General features: G+C 40.0%; 1 protein-coding gene across 6 annotated transcripts in view; it reads right to left on the bottom strand.

The window, feature by feature from the left end:
• ABLIM3 (actin binding LIM protein family member 3) overlaps positions 1-23,957 on the bottom strand; it is a 142,758-nt gene that overhangs the window by 102,157 nt on the left and 16,644 nt on the right. The gene's annotated exons all lie outside the window — the stretch shown is intronic.

Genomic DNA, 23,957 nt, shown 5'->3' with positions numbered 1-23,957 from the left:
ACAGGTTAAGAGGTTGAATGGGATGTTACAAATTGTTCTACTAGTGATTAAATGGGTTCTCCTCACATGAAGAATATAATCCCTAAGAATAATTCCTAATATTCTAGGAATAGGTAGAGTCCCAGTAGTCATATCTCACACAACTCTGACAAATATTAATTGTGAGAAATGAATGAACAACACACTAGCATTGACTACAAGCAACTGCTTTCATCCCATGCTTGGTGTAGTGATGTAAAAAAAATGTAAAATGTAAAAGTTTTTTAGTAAGGTCACTAGGTTGGTGTGTGGAAGGCCATAAAGGGGTTAAGAATATCTTACAATTGATGTATGTGAATAACGAAAGGCTTCAGGGACTATCATCTAAAAACGACTGAACTAGTACTGGCTACTTGCCAATAGGTTGAGCTTATATAAATCACACGTCAGCCTCTATAACTTGTACCCAGGATATCCCCTGTTCTGAGATAAATGAATTTATGAGTCAGCAATTGTTGTTCCTACCAGTAATGTGTCAATGGGCAATGGGTATAGGAGAGTAATTGAGCCATTGTTTTCTGCAGCCTAGGTCAAATATGTTTTATTTTTCTCTTTGAACACACACATTCACCAAAAATGTGAGATTTAAAGTAGAAAAACAGTTCAAGCATTATATAAAATTGAATAATCAACAACATTTAGCTACATCTTTGGGATCCTAATGTATAATATTGAAAAACATAAAAGGGTAAATACCTTATAAATTAAGTTAAAGAAAAAAAACCATTCATTCTATTTAATCCATGGCTCCTTACACCTGTCTAGTAAATAATATATAATTATTACGGAATTTTATACATCAAATCACAGGGACATGTGAATACATGGATCTTCCATTAGTCTATAGTCCCTGCTTCCCTGCCTGCAGTGCAGCCAATCACTTCCCTCTGCTGTGATGGCAGGGAGTACAGCAAGTGACCACTAAGGGCAGAAATTGGGGCAGGAGAGGTCATGTGCTAGTACAGCAGCCATTGTTTCTGGACTGTAAAAAAAAGGAAAAGGCTGACTGAGGTCCCCAGGATTACTGCTGAAGTGCCAGGTGAGAAATACATTTTTATTTACACTCCTGACAAAGGTTCTAATGCAGAGTTGAAATCCACTGTGCAGTTTTATATAAGAGAACATAATACTCTAGATAGCTTATTTTTTTACCATGAGAGGTCAGAGATGACAATATTCTTTGTTTGTCCTCACATTAAAACCATCCCCAGTACATAGCATAAACTTTTAAGGTCTACACCTTCACCCCCCCCACCCCCACTATTCCCCTTTAAGGGGAACCTGTCATGAGAAATTGACCTAATTAACCACTCCCATTATGTTGTGAAGCTGATTAACACCTTCTAGATCAGTGATGGCGAACCTTTTAGACACGGAGTGCCAAAACTACAAGCAAAACCCACTTATTTATCGCAAAGTGCCAACATGCCAATTTAAGCAGTAAATTCTTGCTCCCTTCTCTGTCATAGCTTTCAATCATATCAGTATCCTGAGAACACCAATACGGTAGAAAGAAGGAGTGATAAATTCAGGTTCCCCCAAATAGGAAGAATTCTTGGACCTGAAGCCGGTCTTACATTGATAATCCAGATCTGCCCACACCTTCCCATTCCTCCTGTAGTCTCAGGCAGAACTGTCACTTTAAAAGCACTGAGTCCTGGGCTGTCTGGGAATCCAATAAGATACCTCACGTCCTCTTTGGTGATGGCCTGGGTGCCCACAGTAAGGGCTCCGAGTGCCACCTCTGGCACCCGTGCCATAGGTTCGCCACCACTGTTCTAGATCATGTTTCTTTTATGGCATCATTCATAAAATCAACTTTGAAGTGAGATGTAAATTGGTTGTATAAAGTAATGGAGACGGAGAGCTCAGCGTTGCAGTCAAACTCTCCTCACCTCAGAATGATGGAGATCAGGTTAGTGATGTGTCTGGGTGCAGAACCATCAATTGCAGTGAATAGGGCTTTCTGAAGTGAGAAAAGCTTGCCTTAAAAGGGGGTTTCCCACGAAGAGCTGAGACCCCCGCAGATTGCTGCTCCTCTGACTAATGGAGCAGACGGCCACACATGACCATTCTGTTCCATTAATCTCTATGGAGCTGAAGGAGATCGGTGAGCATGGTGCTCGGCAATAGAGATTAATGGAGCAGAACGTCGGACCCCTCGTTTCCGCGATCTGTGGGGGTCTCAGAACTGTGACCCCACCCGATCAGCAAGTTAGGCCCTATCCCGTAGATAGGGCCTAACTCTGCTTCGTAGGAAAACCCCTTTAAGTGTTAAACTCTCCGCATCCTTGACTTTATACAGCCAAATTACATGTCACCTCAAAGTTGATTTTCTCGACTACGTCACCGCGCTGGGTCATGAAATAGACATAATCTAGAAGGTGTTCAGCTGCTTGATGACCTACTGGTAGTGGTTTATTAGATCATTTTTTTGCTAATAAGTTCCCAATAAGTTCCCAATAATTTTGTTATCCTGTTTATAGGGAATGTAGCACTGAATTTCCCCTCTACAAGATCCACCACTGCCTCGATGATCAGCAAATAAACTTAAAGGACATCTAAATCATCAAAATTAATTTTGTAATCATAGAACTGAATACATCTCTTTCCTCTCCTCCTCCCTTCTATTCATGTAACAGTCTATGCTGTTCCAATCTGGCTCTGGAGTGTATACCTCAGCTTCACTGTCTTTGTGGAATCTGACATGTTTCGCCAGTCACCCTGGCTTCAACAGGGTCCACAAGATGTAGCTTATGTGCCAAGAGGGTGTATATCACTTCTGATCACTAGAGATATGAACTTAATAAAAGAGAAATGACAAATTTTATTTTAAAAAAAAGTGAATTTCCAATAAAAAGCCAAACACTTGCATGGCATGATATGGGACCATTGAGTCAGGAGACATCATCACTGAACTATGGGCAGAAGATACTGCTTACGTTGGCTTTCTGTAAGATAATAAACGGGACATACAATCCCCCATAACACATTGCCTGTCTATCTTCATGCAATGGAATAGATCTTTCCTGGTCTCACAAGAGAAATAAAGCAAACATTTTACATTTCAACTATATTAAACGCAAGCAATTCCCCTTTATTCACCATAATGCTTCCCAGTAAAAAATCCACACATCACTGGATATTTATGGAACAATGAATCGCTATAAGCTCGAAATGGTACTTGTCATACTCTACAAATCCTTGACATTTACAGAGTATTACTTTTTGTGATAAAATCGCTTGTAAATGATTGATGTTATTCTCTTTGCAGATTTTGTTACAATGATAAATCACCACTGAGGATAAGATCCTGTTAAATAATATTGCGGTGTCAAATAAACTTCAGCTTCACCACACTATGAGGATTAATGTAAAGACAAAATCCATTCAAATACAGATAGTGAAGTGCAGGTGCTCAGGAGGTACCTAGAACAACACCACAGGTGCTTTCTGTGCCAGTCACGGAAAGCACAACCTAGATACTATGGACTACATTGATTTTACAGGGAATTCCCAATCTCCTGGTACAAGCAGGAGGATCCTCTGTTCTTAGGGCATACCTGTTGAGTGGTACTTAAGTTGGTGACATATTAATTGTGCATGTGACAATTAAAGGGAGACTATCAGCACAAACTGAGCCCGTAAACTACTACCAGTATGTTAAGAAGCAGATTAACACCTTCCATATGATGTTTCTTTCATGGAAATCTACATTGAAGTGAGATGTAAAGTGGTTGTAAAGTCAAAGAGGCAGAGAGTTTAGCACTGAAGGCAGACTTCAGGAGATATGGTTGCAAAGCTATAGCAAAGGAGACATCCTAAGGCTCTGAGAACCTGACTTATTAATTCCTTTATTTATATAGCGCACACAGATAACACAGCACTGCACAGAGCTTGACAAATCAGTCCCTGTCCCCATGGGGCTCACAATCTAGTCAACCAACCAGTATGTTTTGGAGTGTGGGAGAGAACATACAAACTCTTTGCAGATGTCGCCCTGGGTGGGACTTGAACCCAGGACCCCAGCAGTGCAAGGCTGTAGTGGTAACCACTGCGCCAACATGCTGCCCTATAACTCCACCTCCGTGACTTTATATAAACCTTTAACTTTTCACTTCAATATGTATTTTCTGCATCATGCCACCACACAGGACCATGAAAGAATCAAGAACTGGAATGTGTAACTCTGCTTGACAACATACTGGTTTATGAATTATGAGGTCAATTTCTGCTGACAGGTTCCCTTTAAGGCCAACTGCCACAGACAAATTAATTTCTATGGGCTTACGCACATTTCCACAGCCCTGTGTATCAGCTGAATGCCCAACCGCAAAACTAAGAGCAGGTTGTAGTTTAGAGCATGGGCAGCCTTTAAAACAGTCACTGGCATGTGGACAACATACACCGATGATACAACACCCTAAAAGAGCACACAACACACACATACATGTACAGGTGTGATTAGGGACTGGAGATCCGCTGCTCAAATTGTGTGGGAAGGGTGGGTTGGTGAGGGGGCTAACAAGAGATGTTAGGATAGCCTCAGGAAGCATATGTTATAAATGGGATATATATATATATATATATATATATATATATATATATATAATATAAATATATATATAATATTCTTTATAAATTTGTTATTCATGGCTTCCTTCCCTCTAAAATCAACTTTTAAAACCATGCTAAAGAACCTGAAGGGGGTGTTACCAGAGCCTCTCCGTGCTGTAGCTTCACAGGTTGTTAAATTGTGCAGGAGCACTCGCCCCCCCCTCCTACTGTGTGCTAAAGCACACTGCTGCAGTGAGATTATATGAGGCAGGGGAGTGTACTAGTTGTTCTAGTGGAACACTAGTTGTTCTAGTGGCACTTCCGGCTCATTAGCATTATTTTAAAAACAATTTTTTGAATTTTAAATTATTTTAAATTTTAGAAGGAAGGTAAAAGCCCCTGGTTTATCATGCTTGATTTAGGGCAGCACAAGGGCTTAGTGGTTAGCATTACAGCCTTGCAGTGCTGGAGATCAGGGATCTAGTCCCAGGTCAACATCTGCAAAAAGTTTGTATGTTCTCTCTGTGTTTGCATGGGTGTCCTCAGGGTCCTCCGTTTTCCTCCCACACTCCAAAACATACTGGTAGGTTGTTTAGATTGTGAGCTCCATGGGGACAGGGACCAATTTGTCATGCTTTGTGCAGCGCTACGTAATTTGTAGGCGCTATATAAAGAATTATTATTATTATTATTATTTTGATGGTAGTTTTATTTTAAATACGGTTATTAACCTCATTATTATCTTGCGCTGCAATAATTAACTCTATCTTCCTGCATACTAGTCAGATTTTATCTCTGGGAAAGTTGGACAAAAAGCCTTGAAATAGTCATCCAGTAGTCAGCTGACTAGATATGGTCTTTAAGATACTTCAAGCTTCAAGCATATTTTCCTGAATTCTTGTAAGACTAACTCTTTTTACAGTATCACCATTCTTCTTTTATCGTAAAAGTAGCATTTTGTGGTTATATAGTTGTTATTGTATTTTTGTGAATAACCATTTACAATATCTTTGTGTTATGAAAGCAAAGCAATGTCCTGAAATGATGAATTCAGAATAGGACAGAGCTGTGGAGTCACTAAGCCAATTTGTAACGATTGACCCTGCTAAGGAGATTCAAAGTGTTATCTTATCCAAGGTCCTGAGCATGCTTAATACTTGGAATAGTCTATGATACAGCTGCGGATAGCTTGTATGTCATTGCCTGGGGTCTAATGCTCAATGAATAAGCATCAAAGCTGAAATGCATTTACTGGAAAAAATGTATCAAGTGTTAGAAACCAGGACATTGCTTGAGAAAACAGATGAGAATTTGTACTTGGTGTTGCTGGCTAAATAGTGACCCAAGTAAAAATTCAGATTTCATTCATCTCAGGCATCGTGAATGCCACTGCTCAAAATGAATACCAATTTTCTTATTTTTCTTAAATTTTTGCATTATGGATTCTTCATGGATTATACGTAACTTTTAGGTCTGCATTTCATTTCCATTTTAAATTCATATGTTTTGAAAAAAGAAAAGAGAGGAATTTATTATGGATAATGTTTTATTTCTTTTAGAAATTAGGAAACTATAATACATGGAAATGTATAGTATGGCATAAGTGTGAACATCTGGCCCACCTCATTTACTGACAAGAACACACCATCCGGCTCCAAGATACCAACATCCATTTGTGTTATTTAAAAAATATCAAAACTTTATTTTCAAACTAATCAAATACAGGTAAGTTCCCACAGAGTCAGTGGTAAATACTTTTTAATAATTCTAAGAATATTGGGAGCTAAACGCTGTCGAAAAAGTGATCGGGCACTCTTGAGATCTAGTGGGGGATCTAGTCTTATTTCTGGTTTCATTAGTAAGTTGTATTCTGGGTATATTATCCACAATACTGGTGACTCTATTTAACATCCAGGATGGATATTTCCTTCTACGTAGCCCCGGACAAATTCTAAGGTTTTCTTTCTCATAGGTTGATGGTTCAGTGCAATTTCTTTTCAATCTAATCAATTCTACTGGTATGTTTCTTAGAAACTACCTCATGCCATGCATCCTACACTATAAGATCGAATTTACTGCTGTTGGTTTGACATAAGGGGTGATAAACACAGATTCACCACTATTGAGGGTGATATCCAAAAAATTGAGTGAACTTTAGATTCATATGATTTCTATTCATGTAGCTGACAAATTCCAGTGCCTGCAACTCTGTTCTCGATGTAACAACCATACCACCTGATATGGGAGAGAAAGGGGTTGCTGGGAAAAAATAAAAATTCTTCTTAAATGTTGGCCAGGGAGGGTGAACATTTCCCCCCAATGGCCGCTCCACACTGTTGAAGAAAGAATCTGCCATCAAATGTAAAGTAATTCTTAGATAACAAAAATTCCATGGATAAAATTATAAGCTCCTTAACACATGGATCATAATTACTGTAATATGTCAGAAAGTAGGAAAGTGATCTTAACCCCTTAAGGACCAGGTCCTTTTTAGTTTTTGCGTCTTTATTTTTCACTCCCCACCTTCAAAAATCTAACTTTTTTATTTCTCCTTGCGCTATGGGGTTAAAGCAACATCGTGGGTTAAAGAGAGGGATAAATGGATTCCCTAGGTATATGCACCATGGCTGATTTACTTCTATAACCTAACTTCTATGTAAATGATCTCATCTCCAGAACTCAGTGAAAGTTACCAGATATACTCATATTGATCTATTTTCTCTGGGTGGCTTTAGCAGACCTGTGATATTGCAGAAATGTACAAAGAAGCTAAGTGACTGTGTGATGATAACACTAGGCAACCCATCCCAACCTATGAAAGGTATAAATCAGCCGCCAGGAATAGAGCTTCAGTGTTAAAGTAACATTTGCATTTGATTTAAACTTGAATTTAAAAAGACAACTGAACTTAGAAAAGACCTTCTTAGAAAACATCACTTGAATAGAAATCATTCCCCCATAAAGACACTGTAAGAATCATTTCATTCAAAAAAATATCATTACAGAGAAAAGTAACGATTGATAGTGTGGCACAGAGGCCAGAATGGCGCTTCTAGCATTAGGTACATAGAATATAGTAACTACAGCATAAGGAATGACAACCGCTGAGATACTATTCTAAAGCGATGGTGGTGAATTCTGCTTCTGGTTCTTTTATAAGCCAACCAGTATAGGCATAGGCTTCTCTGGTGCTCAGGTTAAAGTGAACCTGTCAGTTGACCCATCGGACAGCCGAATGTGAGAACAAGTTTATGTGATTTACATCGAAATTTGAAATAAAAAAGCGAGGAAACATTCATCATCGAGCTCTGAGAAAAAGAAGACATTCTCTAGGATTGTCTGGATATCAATATATTATTGCAAATACCATTGAAATAATTGGGTTTAAAAGGTGGCAATGCCCAACAGAGAGCCTTAGTAAGGATTACATGACAAGCAGTGCATCTGTCTACTGTCTACTGACCTAATGTGTTCCTGTGATTCTTCTTTCCAATGATCCTGTGCTTTCATGTTTCTCATTTCTATGAACCTCTTTACAGTGTTGGAACAGCTATAACTGGTAATTATTACATTATTCAGTATACAATCTGTTCTAAAGCTTCACCCAGACAATGAAGAATTAAGGCAATCTTGCCTAGAGAAAACATTTATGAACTGCCATACTCAGCAAAGCCAAGATAGGAGGCGTTCAGCATCATACTAGATTATGTAAATTGTAGTGTGTACAGAGAAGAAAGACAAAAACATCCTGATTGCTTGGATGAGTTATAGACGCTTCTCATGGGAGGATGCCATAATGGCAATAGGATCAAGCTGCTTAGAGTGAGACATTAAACTTCAGATACAAGACGTCGAAACCAGATATAAGAAGTGCCAGACAGAATACATCAGAAATCATTTTTGTGTACAAGGGATGTTATTTATCAAAATAGAAAATTATTAGTATAGGGTATTATTGAAATGTTTTTCCTTACAATTGTAGATAGTGAATTCAGTGATTTTTTTATTTCAAGCCCAAAAACAGCCACAAAAAATAAAACCCTCTAAAGAGAACTCATTCATACCCAGAAAACTGGTAAGGGTAAGGTACAAATTTTGGAAAGAGTTCGGTAACCTGCATCAATTATACTTCAAATATGCAATATGGATGTGGCATAGATATGTTTTTTTTGCCACACAGATGGTATCGGGCAGTGGTGGCGAACGGGTGGCAGAGGTGGCACTCGGAGCCCTCTTTATGGGCACCCTTGCCATCACCCCAGGGTAGAGTTTGCCTGACAGGACTCAAGGCCTCTTGCAGTCCCAGGCAGCCCAGGACCCCAGAAGGAAGCTACAATGATAATCCAAACTTCTTCTTCTTCTTTCTACTGTATTGGTGTCCTCAGGTGCCTATACAATTTAAACCTGTGAAAGAGCAGGTAGTAATAAGTTACTGCTTGAATTGTCGCATTGGCACTTTGCGAAAAATATGCGGGTTTTGGTTGTAGTTTGGGCACTCGGTGTCTAAAAGGTTTGTATAGGGTGAGCCTAATTCATTAAGAGGTTTGTGCCTCAGCCTTATGAGCAGCGGGAGAATAGAATATCCTTTTTCAGTGCAGCCACACTGATTCCATCTACTTTGCTGCTAGGAGGCAAGAAACTTCACTGGTGTAAATGATGTTACAGGTCCAGGAACTGGCACACATTACACTTCAAGTATAGAACATAACTGACATAAACGTAGCTTAGGAACTGGCATAGATGTGGCTTTCTGCCTCACAGAGGGTACAGGATACATCTAAGGCTAAGTTCCCACTACCGGTGTTTAATCCTCAGTATCAGTTAAAAATCCCATTGACTTCAATGTAAATTACCCTATATGTCATCCGTTATGGGCAGTAGTAAAAGTGTATTTTTCAAACGGAGAAAAAGTACTGCAGCCCCTGTCATTTTTTCAGTTAAAAAAACATGGCTAGCGGATCCCTGCCTAAACTGAACATAACAGATGACATAAAATTGATCCTGTGATGTCAATGGCATTTTTAATTGTTACGTTAAACTTTACTTTTTTTTAACCGAGTTAAGGAACAGAGTTTTGAAAGGTAGTGTGAACTTAGCCTAATTCATTAAGAGGCTTATGCCTCATCCTAGGGGGCTGTAGATGTAGATAGGCCCATCTTCTGTGATGCTGGGTGTCACAGTTTTTGGAAAGTTCCGCCAATAACATGCCAGTTCTGACTTGCTTAGGAAAGGCAATGGCATGATTTGCACAACAAACAGCACAACAATACCCGACGATTTACCATGTGTGCTGCATTTAGAAGGGGATTGTGTCGCACGCGATAGGATTTTGGTGCATCGGCGCCGGCTTCCACGCAACACAAATCGGGTGGTGGGCAATCGGATGAACCGACGCATTCGGACAACGGGCGGGATTTAACATTCAAAATTGTGTGGCAAGCCAAGCATTTACATGCACCGGGAAGAAGGTGAACTCCGGCGGACCTCAGCGGGGAAGCGACACATGCAGGATATCGGGCGCACGATCTTAGTGAATCGCGGCAGCTCTGAATCCTCATCGGACAACGCACCTCGGGGATTGCGACGGGATGGGTAAGTAAATGGGCCCCTTTGTGTCCATAGGAAATTGGTGATAAAACTGAAAGTAATAAAGGGGTTAAAGTTTTGCTAGCACATGTCATATATAACAGCATAGAAAAGTTCCTTTGTAGTGAACCGCTGCATTGAGAATTGCTTTACCGGTGAATCTTCACTGAAATTATTTAATGGTCTTTTTAGTTGCCGGCAGAAAAAGCACATATTATTTTCACAAAGAGAAAGCTATTACATATACTTAAATACATGAGGCGAGAGAGCAGTGATTAAAATGCAGAATCACCATGACAACTGCAATACACAGCTTGAGTGACGGCTGCTGCTGCAGAAAAAGATTAGGATTTGCCAAGGAAATTGGAGACGGAAGAAGTCAGCCGAGGTCATTATGCGTCTTGCTGGTTGCCGTTCTGCATTTGTTACAAGTCCATATGTTGCACCTTTATGAGACAGCTTGCAAATTTAGGCAACAAACCTCAACACTGTTTAAAGTTGACATTTGGATGGTGTTCAACTAAGCTTTCTTCTTTCTCCTTGTTATTCTCTCTTTCATTACCAAATGTGATCTGAGCTGTGATTTGTAGGTCATTATCATAGTATATTCTGCCACCGACTAAAAGAACAAAATAAAACAAAACAGGGACAAATGTTGTATTTGGCTACAGAAACTATGTAGACAGTAGCAGTCACTGGCATGAAATGAATTGGGAATGTTCCACTGCTTAGTAAATTCATTCTGCTTAGTGCGTAGCAATACAGTCTTGCAGCGCTGGGGACCTGGGTTCAAGTCCCAAGGTCAACATCTGCAAAGAGTTTGTATGTTCTCTCTGTGTTTGCATGGGTTTCCTCCGGGCCCTCCAGTTTCCTCCAACATTCCAAAGCATACTGGTAGGTTGATTAGAATGTGAGCCCCATGGGGCAGGGACCGATTAGGCAAGCAGTGTGTAATCTGTAGGCGCTATATAAATAAAAGAATTACTATTATTATTATTATTCTGTGTTTCTCATTATTACTTATTTTTTGTAAATTTTATAGATTATGTTATCCTGAGAGAAAGTTAGTCTTGTGCAGAATACTCCGGAACATAAACATAGACATGCAATGCCGTGCAAAGCCAGATTCATGACTTTTTCAAAAAGTGCAGTCATTCGAGTCCCTTATTTTGTAACTCTTTGAAGAAAAAAAATCCTAGACAGATGGTACAGAATAAGAACATTTATTAAAGGGCCAAAGCCACATTTAGAGAATCTTAGGGACAGCGGAGCTCCAAAGACATAGGCATAGGACTGTCCCTAGGAGCTAATAATAAATAACCCCCATTGAGGAAAAAATAAATTTGCTGAAGATCATAGTGCAAAAGATCAATGCAAAGGTTGAACTCCACCCCCGTGATGCGGAAAAATCCTGGAATAAAACACATCATTGCATCACCTATGTTTGTGGAGCTCGTGTAATGCTGTGTGATCACTGCTGGGGTAAATTCGGCAGCCATTCCACTCCATGTGAGCAGCCTAATTGTTATCCTGTTTCTCTTACGAAGAAAGTTTACTAATTGAAAAGATACCATCATGTTGTGGATCAAGGTTCAATGGGAAGCGTTATACATGCTTAGATACGTTCCCTAAACAAAAACCAAAGCCTGAAAAATATATTAGTTATAATAGGTTAATGTCTAATTATCCAAAAGCCTTCTTCATATTTGGGTACAAGCTATAGAAATTGCACTAAGAATACATTTGGATTGCAGTGAAGAATTCTGTGGATATATTATCGTCCATGTCTGCTTAATGCAGTTATTCATGTTTCAAGGGTAATAAAAGAAAAATAATCAAAAAATTGGCAGATGTCTTTTTAACTCATAGATATGTAGACACACAGAGACAAGCTTGAAAGAAATCCATTGTCTTATCAGAAGCAAATTCCTATTATCATCTGATTGGCTGGGGGAGAACAATGAAGGGAGACTGGTTACCGGGAAGAAAATGCACCAAGGATGTCATATATAGAGAATTGCCTCATCCGAAATTTGCTTTTTTTCACTCAAGTCTGGGAATTCTTAGAAATATTGCTACTAAGTGATGTGGTAAAGATGAAGGATGGACAGAGAAAATAGACAAGCCATTAATTTCTACAAAGATGTCATGGGAAATATAAAATTCCAATCATTTGTGCATACAAAGCAACCGCCCAAACACATGTAAACAGCGAGCTGCAGTCACTGACAGTCTCCAACATCTCACATTCCTAGATAGCAGGGCAAGCCCATGCATCCCAAGAATGACTTGTTTATCCTATTACCTTTCACTAGTGTCATTTTTGCCCAAATATTCGGCAAAGACAGTAAGTTATCAGTAAATTCTGCACTATTATACATGAAAATCATCAATTCAATACTAAAATCTCAGAATCAGAACCAATTTTAACAACTCTGTCTAAATACACATGAGCAATAGATTATTTACCTTTACAATCCATGATAAACCAGGACACTTACTCATAGATCCATGCACTGACTGTTGAAATCTTCCTATATTTTTATCCATAGCCTCCTTCCTGCTAAAATCAACTTTTAAAATTCAGCTAATGTTCCTGATGAGCTGTAGTGGGTGTTTCTAGAGTCCTTTAGTGCTCTAGCTTCACAGGCTGTTACAATGATCAGAGCAGGTTTCCCCTTCATGCTGCTGCTAAATTACACAGGTTACAGGTAAGGTGAGACATGTTCTGCTTATTGTAACAACCTGTGAATCTGGGGCACATTTACTAAGTTCTTTGTGCCAGTTTTCTGTCTGACTTTGCACTTTCTTTCTAGTGTAAACTGCTTACACATGGTTTTTTTTAAAGTCTCTGCACCAGAAATGTGTCGCACGTGATCGTTTTGTGGTGCAGCTGCACTAGGCACCACAAAAGTTGGTGAACTCTGTCGGACCAGTGCAGGGAATCGACAGATTCATGATTTCTGGCTTGTGTCTTATAATTTATTCACTCCCCTGTTACACTACAGGTCCCGTCTGGGCAGGACTTGACAGCGTTCCAACACCAAGTTGTAGTTAAAACTATAGTTTTTAATGGTTAGAGTACAGTAAGAGCTTCACTTCTTGAGGTGCCCTTAGAGGTAAAACAACTGGAATGGCAGTAAGGCTACATTCAAACAAACGTATGGGGGACGTATATATGGCCAACGTATATACGGCAAATATACGTCTCCCATAGACGGCAATGTGTGCACCGCGCCGTACTGGAGCGATGGTGCAGCACACATGCGGCACCGTACCGTTCTGTAGCCGTGTCCTATCTTTTTTCCTGTAGTATGGCGCCGTGCGCCATATTTTACTATGGAGAGGGGTGGGGGTGAGCAGCAATACTACGGTTCGTCGGGCATACATAGTGTGAATGTAGCCTAAGACAGGTATGGAAACATATTGTAGACATGTTCTACAAATTCTGCAACAGAATGTTAATATGTTGTACTTGTATAAATCACAATGTTAGAGAATCACAGAATCAATCTGCCTTATTAGCAAGTGAAGAGATTACTTCCCATGTCTTCTGTTCTGATTCACATAGTATGGGGTACCGGGATCATTTTCATTGTGACAATCTACCAAGGGTGAAAGACTGTAGGAATGTGCAGTCATAACCTCCCAGTGAAAAGCTTTCAGGACAGGTGGACATTTTCGGGCAGTCAAAGAATGGAAAAACAGTAAATGTGAATGGCTTTGTTCGGTCAAAGTCTTGTTCCCGTTCTGCACCTGTTGCCCCTAGCTGATTCGGATTGATGTAGTGCACTCGGATTTCATCCTGTGGGATTACTCTCCTGAGATCTGGATAAATTACACAGTAGCTGCTAATGTGTTGACAATTCCAGTGTCAGGGTTGAAAGACACTGGAGACCTATAAGCAATATCTACTTACAAGCTGTGTTTCTTCCCAAAAAGCAGCTCTCCAAGACTAAGCTATTTCTTCACTCTCACTGTGGTCACGGTGAGCGGTCACTGAACTTGGATACTGTTTCGAGAACAACCACATGACCTTGGGCAAAGTCATTCTTCAAGTGGGACGCTAAATCAGATTACAAGATCATCTGTGTAAAGCCAGGCCGTGCCAACTTCAATCTACTGTACTTTCTAGAGTCCAGCACATACACAATCAGCATTTAGCATGCAGTGCCAAGTGCCGCACATTCCGGCATCTTCAATCCCAAAAATGACTTTGATTTACATTCCCTAGAGCAATGCTATATTTGTTATGGTATTTTTAGATTGATATGCTTTATATGACATCATTTTGGTGTAAAATGGAATCACTTATAAAATATACATAACAGAAGCCTGCAAGGATCGCACAACTCTGCACTATACATTTTTTTATATCTGACCTCTTTTAAAGGGGTGAATTGTCACATGCCAGATCTGCAAACTCTTCCTGAACCATAACCTAAAAGCTGCAGACCTACTATAAAATGTTCTATAGTAAGACAGAATAGAATGAATGGGGGGATGTATCATTTAATTTCTCCCCTTATTTTGGTGTTGCTTTGGCGCATCCTCCTTTTGCAGCAAACTGTGCACAAAAACATGCGCCAATTTGGCAAAGTCACTTCCATATAGACCCATTCTGCGACACGTTCACCATTGCCTTGACATTTGATCTATCGCTTTTTCCCAGATTTATGATGTGAAACTTTCCATTAGCCATATGCCGTCCATATTTGCGGATCATTTTCTAGGAAGGACTGATGCACACGACAATGTATTTTCTGCAGGCACACATCCCTATTCCCTTATATACAGTCATACACACGGATATGGATTCCACAAACCTGTACAAGCCTGCCCAAGATGCAAAAGACAGTGGTTGCGGTTTAGGCAGTCTTTTTCATATGTCATCACGGGACGCAAGCAACGGTCCATTGGATCATTGTTTGCTCCTGTATAAGTGCAGACGTCATGTGCAAATAGGCTAACACAACAATTTACAAGTCTGATTTTTTTTTTTTTTAACAGATCCACAAAAATGGATGACTTACGGAAGACAGGCGACCAGTTTTTGTGGACCTACAGCTCATAAACTATAAAGATACTAAAGACCAAAAAATGACCAAAAAACACACACACAATAGTTTGCAGTCAGAGGAAAAAATGCCTTATAGTAAGTGAAACTCACAACTGCACTTGTCCCTACTATAATGTGCCTTCATTATATGTCAGCCCCACATACAGAGTCTTGGATCTAATTGAACAGTAAGGCCCCTTCCACACTCACGTTGCAGATCACGTCAGAGTTTGATCAGGGTGCGATCAGGGTTTGGTCAGTGAAAAACGCACATTTTGCATCAGAGTTCAATCAGTTTTCAGTGAAAAACGCATTGCACTTGCAAGTGTCTCAGAGTGCAATGCGTTTTTGATGCATCTCCATAGGCTTGTATGGTGCGTTTTTCACGCGCGTGACTTGCAAAAGTAGAGCATGTCGAGATTTAAACGCGTGTTAAAAAAAAATGCGCGTGTGTGAAAAAAAATGCAAGTCTGAAAAGACCCATTGGTTACAATGGGTCAGAAAGAAATGCAAGTTCTGCGCGTCAAAAGCACGCGCAGAAAACGCGCTTGAAGAACGCAAGTGTGAAAGGGGCCTAAGTCATAGAAACCTTTTGGTCTGTAACTTTTATTCAAGTTCCTTAAAGACAATGGGGTGAATTATCTTAGGCTGTTCTCTTTTTTCCTTTTATATTTGTAACTTTTTTTTTGGCTTATTTGCACTAAATTTGCACCTTTTACACTAGCCTAGAAAAGCTAGATGCTCAAGAATTTCTTTTGCGTAGCACCTTATATATTTTAAAAATCCAGATGAAAAAGTACCGGAGTAATTTTGGCTCACATCACGATAAGATAACGCAATCTTGGTACAAATAAACTCCAGTCCTAAGCAAAAATAGGCAAAAGTTTACAGTCTGAAGAATTTGCAACTTTTGTGCGACTACAGACGACCCCTAGTTACAGACGGACCCTCTTCCCACTGTGACCTCTGGTGAAGCTCTCTGAATGCTTTACTATAGTCCCAGACTACAATGATCAGCTGTAAGGTGCCTGTAATAAAGATTTATTGATAATCCTTGGTCCCATGACATCAAAAAATGTTGAAACTTCAATTGTCACTGGGGCAAAAAAAAAAAATTGTCTGTAACTACAATTATACAATGTACAGTTTCGACTTACATAACAATTCAACTTAAGAACAAACCTATGGAACCTATCTTGTATGTAACCCTATAACTGCCTGTAATTACAAAAGGCACAGATAAACATCATGCACACATGCCTAATTTCAACCTTGGAGAGAAATTAAGTCCAAAAAGCAAAGAAAGCAAAGAAAGACACACACAAGAAATGTCCTGACTAAACATCAGTAACTCCCAATGTATTAGTCGATTTAGTACAGCAACTTAGTATAATTAACCCACGTGACATGGACACTGAGGTCAAACTAGCGGAAGAAGCAAGGCAAAGCGTGTAACAGTGTCACAATAAGGTCATCTGGGAAGCATTATAACGCATCTCTAGTTCTGACTACAGACATCCACTGTTTATATAACTGCAGAAAATTATAACTCACGTCAAGCCCACCCAGACCATCTGAGTAAATAAATGCTAGGCACTATTTAGAAATGTGGCAGATTGCCCTCCTTTCTTCCTCATCGAGAAAAGATAACAATATGTTAGGCACTAAAAGGGCAAAGTGTGGAGGCAAGATCTGCTTTGATGCAACGCTCCTGTCATTACAAGTGGCACCGAGAACGTAGGAGGATGTACCCTGTCACTGGCGGGCGCTTGAAATCTGCACACAAAGTGACGTGCACCGGGAAAGAGCTTGGGTTGTTTACTTAGAACTGGTGAGAAATACACATTTTCTATAAAACTCCATCCAACCAAACTTTTTCTATATATTAGAGAAATCCAAGTCTTCCGGATACAATATTTGCCGATTTTTGTGTTGCGGTAGTGGCAACTTGCAAGTTTTGTGGTGACCATGTATACAGTATAACATGTTACACATTCTGATGAATGGCTGTTCATGAAAGGCATCTGGAGTCCACCATTAACCAGAACACAGACCACTACATAGCAGCTGAGAACCGGTCCCTTTAAGACTATGATGTGAGGACAGCTGAGGACACCATTAAAAAAAATATTCCTTTTTCTAACGTTACACTTACTTCCCATAAAAAATTCACCGGCAGGAGAAGTAACAAGTGTTTATGATAATAAAGGTCAACTTGGAGACGCAGCCACTGCAAGTACCATCATAAAAATCTGTCTGAACTTCTCGTATCTATCTGTGCAGAACCATAGGCCATGAAACACTGAGCGAATACATTTGAGCAAGACAATGGGCACATCTTAGAATCGTTCTGAGAAAACTGAAATTGTACAAAACAAAAGAAAGATTTTACTGAGCAGCATTTTAACTAAGTAGATGAGTGAAGCTGAGTGATAAATGAAAGACTCATCTCTGTGGGGTATTTCCATTCATGTATAAAAATGTGAAATTTAAGGAGCACATAAAAAGGAACAATTACCCTTTCTCCTTTCCAGGGTTAAACGAAAGGTAAGAAATGGACAAGGTCATTATTTGAAAAAGAAAGAAAAACTATATAAGACGCCAGTCAGTGGTTGCTGCAGAGCATTACAACACTTTAGAATGTTAGTATCATTGTGGGTTACCCACTGCTATATACAGGCAGTCCCCGGGTTACATACAAGATCGGGTCTGTAGGTTTGTTCTTAAGTTGAGTTTGTATGTAAGTCGGAACTGTATATTTTATCATTGTAATCCCAGCCAGAATTTTTTTGGTCTCTGTGACAATTGGATTTTAAAAATGTTGGGTTGTCATAAGAATCAATATTAACACTAAAGCTTCATTACAGACACCTGTGATAACTGTTATAGCTGATTATTGTAGCCTAGGACTAAAGTACAATAAATTACCAATATTCAGAGGTCTGTTTGTAACTAGGGGTCGTATGTAAGTTGAGTGTTCTTAAGTAGGGGACTGCCTGTACTATTATGAAACAGCTCATATCATATATTATGGGAGGAGAGCAGCATTTTAATGATTACTTATAGTACAAAATATATGTCTGTGTTTAAATAGTTTAAATAGATATTTGAGACTTGGCCATTGCCAAAAACAGCAAAAAGTTTTCACAACCACCAGCATTGTTCAAATATAGATAAAACCTGCAAAGTTGCAACTGCCAATACTATAAAGTGTGTAAAAATTAGTAGTCATTCAAATTTTCGATTTTCTAGTTGCCAAAAGTGGCAAAAATGTAGTGTAATTATACAATAGGGCACAGTGGTTTAGGATGTCTGATGTACATGGCTCAGAGGCAGAAATGTTATTTTTAATTTCCATTTTTTGCCCTGTAACTGATAAAAATGATTGAAAAACTGGTGACAAATTGATATTGGCCTACAACATTCTTTTCAATCTATCACCCAGTAGTCTTACTGATACAGTCTTGACGGAGACAGCTGGAGTCCTATAGAAATTAATATTTATCAGCTGATCTTTCATTATTTTCCTTTAAAAAAAACTACAAGCAAACAATGAATTTAGTACCAATCCCTTTTTACAGTGCATTGGGTTTATGAGCTTGACAATGTGAACCATCATGCAATTCTTCAATTGAATTTCATCCAAAAACTTGATAAAGTCATAAATGAAACTCTCCAGGTTTCAATAGTAATAGCAGAAAATGACAGGTAGCAGTTGTGGAAGGAAACATGCTTCAGCATGTGTCACACGGGGGAGGGAGTCCCACCTGCCACAACAGATAGAACTGTGTCACACAAGGCCTTTTGTTTTGCAGCATAAATAAAGCTTTAATTTGTTTTTCTTTTTTCTATACAAGTGACTGTTTTTAGTCACCATCTGCTAAACACACATCATCTTGGAGCAGTCTATGGTACAGCCCATTGCATTTTGCCTTTAGATCAATTAGTTTTCTTGACTTGCATGTATTATAGACAACAAATGTGTCATTTCCTTCTATGAACTAATAGGACAACAAAGAGCAAACTGCAGAATGTATTCCTGGGCTTAAAGGAAACCTACCACTATGGACCTACCTATTAAGGTAGATCCGGGGGTAGATGCATCTAATGTATGTAAGGTAGCCCTTTTTAGGGTTAATCCTTTGCGTCCCTCTATCTTTTCTAATCTTTAATCAGGGTAATATGGCAATTTTCTAAAGAGGCTACTGGGGCGTGGAGTAGTCAGAGCTGAGGCTACATGACGCGGCTACTCCACGCCCCAGTAGCCTCTTTGATCCTCCTACCCAGGCATCTTCAGTGCACAGCTACAAGGAGCTGCGCGCACTCATCGGTGAAGCCGGAGTTCTGTGCATGCGCAGAACAGAGGCCAGCGGCTGCGCAATCTCGGTTCCAAAGCCGGAGCTACTGCGCAGAACTCCGGCTTTGCGGACGAGTGCATGCAACTCCATGTAGCTGCGCGCTGTAGATGTCTGGGTTGGCGGATCAAAGAGGTTACTGGGGCATGGAGTAGCCACGTCGTGTAGCCTCAGGTCCGGCAACTCCAAACCCCAGTAGCCTCTTTAGAAAATTTGCATATTTGCATATTACCCTGATTAAAGATTAGAAAAGATAAAGGGGAGGAAAGGATTAGCCCTAAAAAGGGCTATCCTTACATACGTTAGATGCACCTACCACCGGATCTACCTTAATAGGTACATCCCTAGTGGTAGGTTTCCTTTAATTTATCAGACAAGACCCTGCGGCTGCTCTCCGGGCTGAAAATCATACATCAGATACAATGTCAGCTTTAAAGGGGTTGGCCACATTACCTCATGGGTTTTGTAGTGTGTGTAGGTGGAAGAATATTAGGTAAATTACCAATATACATCTAATAGTTGTGCTCTGCTTTCTTGATAGAAGTGGAGCCTCCTGTCTATTACTTCATCAGTCAGACATTCCTGTCCATAAGATGGCCGCAGATAGAGGGTCATGTGATCCAGTCGCAGTGGCCCAGACAGGACCTTCATCGTATATTCATGAATCATAAGGTCCTGGCAGGGCAATTGCTCATGACAGATTAGATCACATGACCCTCCACCTGTGGCCATTTTATGTTCGGGAATGTCTGGCTGATAAGGTAAAAGACAGGAGGCTTCACTTTACATATCAAGAAAGCAGAGCAGAACTTTTAGATGTATATTGGTAAACTACATAATATTCTGCACACACACATTACAAAAAACATGAGGTAAAGTGGCCAACCCCTTTAAGTAGCAAGAAATCTTCTCTGATGGATTCAACAGCTTGCTATGTATTGTAATACAAACAAATGGAGGACATACTGCTGACAGAGGCAAGCAGATGAAGAGGGGAAACTGGAGACAACGATACTCTGCTGAAAAGGTGAAGTAGCTGGGAAACTACTCCGGAGATGAGTGATATAGGGAGAAAATTGCTGTAGTGTATTCAGATGTGCTGCCTGTGCTGGGGAGAAGGTACAAGAGCCAGTAAAAGCACAGAGAGAAGTAGGTTGTGGGGAAAGGAGTGCATTTTTATCAACAGGGCTGCACTCCAAAAACTTAAAGCATTGCTTCATTTATGTGACATCTAGTCCATTCACCTATAAAAAAGCCAGAACCATGATATCAGATTTATCTTTAAGAGCACATCAAGATTACGGTTCTTTGAGATCTTTGCATGTATGTTACCTGCTATCAGAGGGGGATGTCTTGCTATGCTGGCATGTGCCATACCTAGTCTCTGCCTATCATGTGACCAGGGTGATGTCATCTAAGGTCCTTTACCCAGTAAGATTTGCAACATCTACCTTATGTATGTATCTGATCACATGAAATTACAACATGCCTCCATGGATTTCTACTCCTCAGCATCCTCCGTGGAGGCATGCTGTGATTTCATGTAATCAGACACATACATGGGGTAGCAAATCTTGCAAATCTTACTGGGTAAAGGATCTTAAATGACATCACCATGGTCACATGACATGAACTGGTCAATGATGTAACAGGGAATGAACCCAAACCAGAACCAAATACAATGCACAAAGCCCATATAAGAGATCAATAATGATGTAATAGAACTCTCTCCCAAAGATCCATACAGCAGCATGTCATAACAGTGAGACCTGTCAATCAGGAACAGGGAGGCAGGGCATTGAAAGTAAAATTTAATATACAGGACTCACTTAGTGTGATTGGACCTGCATGAGATGATTTGAATATGAGTTTAAAAAATGATTTTTTCTCACATTGCAGCTGTGGAAAGGAATCATTTAAGGATAAGGGCCATTCTTTTTAATCATAGTTTTTAACAATGTATTTATTTTTGGTGGGTTAATTTAAATGGCAGGTTGACAATATACAGTAAAACCTGTGAAGGTACCACAGGAAAAATGCATTGACCTTCTAGAATGATCTTCTTATAACATTAAAAGTATTCATAATAAACTGTATGGTGGAACTGAAAATCTATCATACAAAATCTGGTCTGCTTAAGAAAGAGATATTTTTAAAGAGATGCCCTTTTGCAGAAGTTTCACTGTATCTTTACACCAAGGCCATGTAAGACCAAAATGATGGATGGAACATCTCTAAAGTATACATTTTTGGCAAAAGAAAAATTTGTATGGTTTCCTTTTCATAAATCCATACATGGGATTTTTACTAATAATCACAGGGGGGAATATATCACAGCCAGGAATTACAACTTTCTCATGGCTTTTACACCACTATAACCCTCCCACCATATTATCAAGTACAGGAACAGCTTGTCAAATACATATGCAGAACATCACATAGCATTATCATGACCCGTTTTTACTGTATGGAAACCTGTTTAGAACAAGATATTCATAATAGGTAATATCTCAGCCTGTAAAGATGAATGAAATATTAGTATACCCTTCAATCTGAATAAGATAAGATAATATAAGATAATCCTTTATTAGTCCCACAGTGGGGAAATTCACAGCATTACAGCAGCAGAGAGGGTACAGAGAGTGAAGTACAAACTATGACAACAACAATATTAGGGATAAATGAACAAAAAGAAAAGGGGGATAAAAAGACAAAAAAGAGACAAGCAATGATCGGCTGTTTGATGTTTAGTCTGTGGATGGGACCTGCAGGGACTGGTTAGGTGGGGGGCGCAGGTTACTTCTGTTTGGGCCTTGTTTGTTGAACAGCCTCATGGCAGCGGGGAGGAACGACTTACGATAACGCTCCCTCTCACACTTGGGGTGAAGCAGTCGGTCACTGAATGTGCTCCCCAATGCCACCACAGTCTCATGCAAGGGATGGGAGCTATTCTCCAGAATAGACTTCAACTTACCCAGTGTCCTCCTCTCAGCTACCACCTGCACTGTGTCAAGAGGCTCCCCCAGGACAGAGCTGGCTTTCCTAATCAGTTTGTCCAGTCTGCTCCTCTCCCTCGCTGAGATGCTGCTTCCCCAACAGACTATGCCAAAGAAGATGGCTGGTGCCACTACAGAGTTGAAGAAGGTCTTAAGAAGAGCCCCCCGCACTCCGAATGCCCTCAGCCTCCTCAGCAGGTGTAGCCGGCTCTGACCCCTCCTGTGAAGTGCGTTTATGTTCTCTGCCCACTCCAGTTTATTGTTGAGGAGGACACCCAAGTACTTATAGGACTTCACTGCCTCAATGTCCGTCCCATGGATAACCACCGGTTGAGAAGGAGGACTGTGCTTATGAAAATCCACCACCATCTCCTTGGTCTTCCCAGCATTAATCCTAAGGTGGTTTCGCTGGCATAGATGCATTAGATCTGAATAGATGCATTAATAAGGCAATATCAGAGAAAAACCAATAACACTTTGCAAGGTCTGGAAGTGACTTTTTCCTCTTGCAGGTTTGGAGAGCTTCCAGTAAAGACAAGGGGATTCCAGTAATCACAATCACATGTCTCTTGTGTAGACGCTGCTCAAACATTTTGTCCTGGTTTCATTTAATCTTATTAAACATCTCATAATGTGTTGCTGACATTACACTGTTTATTGGTTCCACTTTTCCCTGCTGTATCCCGTGGTCATGTGCATTCTGCATGTGACAGATCTCTAGAAGCACAAGTTTGTCAGTATCAACAATATAAACCCAATGGGGCACATATACTAAGGGCTTTGCGCCGCACTTACTGTGCCCATTCTCCAATGTTAAAATGGCTTGCACGGGTATTTAGGTAGTGTGTGCGCTGCGATTGTGTCGCGCGTGATTGGCGATTGTGTTGCCCACGTAAATATTTGTGGCACAGCTTTGCTGGCTACCATGCAACACAGGTTGGGGGACAGGCCGTCAAACTGTCCGACTAATTCGGACTGAGCGCGGGATTTAACTTTCAAATTGTGTCGCAAGCCTAGGCACTTAGATCCACCACTAAAAAGATGGTGAACTCTGGCAGACCTGAGCAGGGAAGCGACAAACTTATGATATCAGGCACACGATCTTAGTGAATGGCGGCACAGTGCATTATCGTTGGACAATGTAATTTCTGTGAACTTCGGTGGTCGAGTAAGTAAATGTGCCCCAATATGCGTGGCCTAACACCAGCGAACAAAGTATCAAACCAAAAAAAACAAGAAGACCTGGTGTTTTATTAAGACCCATTCAATAAAGAACGCTGTAGGTAAAACAAGTACAAATTTATAGGTATGCGCTAAAAAACATCAAAAAACACATCTATTATGTGTCAATAGATCCAACCACTT

The sequence above is a fragment of the Engystomops pustulosus genome, chromosome 4 (assembly GCF_040894005.1).
Source record: "Engystomops pustulosus chromosome 4, aEngPut4.maternal, whole genome shotgun sequence".
NCBI lineage: Eukaryota > Metazoa > Chordata > Amphibia > Anura > Leptodactylidae > Engystomops > Engystomops pustulosus.
This window is presented reverse-complemented; position numbering and strand designations above follow the sequence as displayed.